This window comes from Argentina silus (genome assembly GCF_951799395.1).
Source record: "Argentina silus genome assembly, chromosome: 4".
NCBI classification, from domain to species: domain Eukaryota; kingdom Metazoa; phylum Chordata; class Actinopteri; order Argentiniformes; family Argentinidae; genus Argentina; species Argentina silus.
In genome coordinates, this window is record NC_139658.1 from 25,723,807 (window position 1) to 25,726,306 (window position 2,500).

Genomic DNA, 2,500 nt, shown 5'->3' on the forward strand with positions numbered 1-2,500 from the left:
TCATCAATCGATTAATAACTAATCATTGATCTGGTTCAGGAAGTCAATGGTGCTGTCATGCTGGTAGTTTATCAGAGCTGCGGCCAGCTCACACACCCTGGAAACAGAGTCCAGCTCACACACCCTGGAAACAGAGTCCTGTGTCATCTCAGGGGAATGTGAAAGATACCGTGGTTTTCCTGTCATAGCAGGGGTGATGTCATCAGAGGGCCTCTATGTCCTCTCCTGTCTCGTGTGGAGGGGGGGGGGGGGGGGGGGTGGGGGTGTCTTGTCTTGTGCAATTTCCTTCCTTCGCACCATCACAGTCACGTGACCTGCGGGCCCTATCAGAACGTCCTGAGCAGATACGCCGGCCCGTGTTCAGAGGTCCGAGCCTTGGAGGTCTGTGTCCAGAGGTCCGTGCCTCGGAGGTCTGTGTCCAGAGGTCCGAGCCTCGGAGGTCCGTGTCCAGAGGTCCGAGCCTCGGAGGTCTGTGTCCAGAGGTCCGAGCCTCGGAGGTCCGTGTCCAGAGCGTTCTTCTCAGTCGTTGCGTTGTGCCGCTGCCTTTTCCAGTGCTAATCTTCCCGGGCCGCGGCCCCCGGTCCCCTGAGGTGGCTCCACGGGCCTCCGAGCTCAACATGGTCACGGACGCGGCGTCACGTTGCCCTGGCTCACATTCCTGTCCTGAGGGGGGCTTAGGGACCTTGCTCTGGGACCCCCTATAAGGTCAGGTTACAGTAGGCCGTGTGCTGTGGTGGGGTTTGGGGTCTGTACTGCTGGGGGACTGGAGGCGATGGTGAAAAGGTGATGCTGCCTTTTGAACACAGCATTGATAATACAAGGACTGTAGCCGACATGTATGTCTTCCCTGTGGAATTCATTGTCTTATGCACGGGGGGCGCATTGTCATTCCCTGATGATGATGATGTCACTAATTTCTGGAGAGGATCCAGCTGCATATCGTATTCCAAAGAGTATTCCAGAGACCTTGACGTTGCGTTTTTTAGGGGGGTTTAAAACATGCTGCATATATCAGTGACGTTAATAGCTTGTCATAATGTGGGGGGGGGGGGGGTTAGCGATGCAAAAAAAATCCAGGACGGCAGTTTGTACCCTGGGCACGTCCCTGGCTGCCAAGTCCAGATCTGATGGTTGACACCTGACACCTGCTCCAGCTGATAGGAAACCAACAAAGCATCAAACCACTCAGCTGAGTCTCTACCCTGACGTTGGAATAGGCTGCACCCAGAACCAGAACCTTGTTGGATGGTTTATTTTTTAATTCTGTGTTTATGTGTAATATGGTTTGTATTCAGGGACAAGCCAACATTTCCACAGGGTCATGATGGCTGTTATAATGAAGCTTCTAACTGCTGTTTGCTCTCCTCACAGGACATGAACCAATCTGTGTCCTTGTAGTAGTTATGTGCTCTCAAAATGGTTTCCGTCACTGAAAATAAAGTCAGTTCTCTGTAAACACCAGCCATTAGTTCAGGCCTCCAGCAGGTTGAATGTGATGAAGCCATGAAAGCCTATCTCTCTCTGCTGCTCCGGGTCTGTCCCCCCCCCCGCCCCGCCTGTCATCAGGCCACTGGGGAAGATTTGTAGCACGCAGGCCCCTCAGGACAGCCAAGGCCCCCTGGATCCTCTCCTCCAGGCTGCCCTGAGGGGGGGAGGAGGGAGAGGAAGGGGAGGGAGAGGGAGAAGAGGAGGGGGAGGAAGGAGAGGGAGAGAGAAGGGAGGGGGTGGAGGGAGAGGGATTGGAGGGAGAGGGAGAGGAGGAGGGAGAGGGAGAGGAGGAGGGAGAGGGAGGGAAGGGAGAAGAGGGAGAGGAGGAGGGAGAGGGAGAGTTAGGAGGAGGGAGAGGGAGGACAGGGAGAAGAGGGAGAGGCAGGGAAGGGAGAGGGAGGACAGGGAGAGGCCTGCTGGCACAGAGCAGACCTGGTCCCCATTCCACGTTGCCTGTTGTGCCCCACCAGCTTGTACCAGCTTGTGTAAGATGGTAAGATGAGATGGTAAAACTCACTCCTCCAGTTCAAACACCCCCACCCACCCACCCCAAGTATTTGAAAGTGTTAGGAATATTGTTCCCCTCCCTCTTCTGACTTGGTACGCAAATAATGGAGGAATTACAGAATGACACAACAGACGTGATGAATAGAGACATAAATCAGAAAGAACATTATGTCTCTTTCCTCTCATATTGCTGTTTCTCTCTCTCTCTCTCTCTCTCTCTCTCTCACTCTGTCTCTCTCTGTCTCTGTTTCTCTCTCTCTCTCTCTCTCTCTCTCTCTCTCTCTGTCTCTCGCTGTCTCTGTTTCTCTCTCTCTCTCTCTCTCTCTCTCTCTGTTTCTCTCTCTCTCTCTCTCTCTCTCTCTCTCTCTGTCTCTCTCTCTCTCTCTCTCTCTCTCTCTGTCTCTCTCTCTCTCTCTGTCTCTCGCTGTCTCTGTTTCTCTCTCTCTCTCTCTCTCTCTCTGTCTCTCTCTCTCTGTCTCTTTCTCTCTCTCTCTCTCTGTCTCTG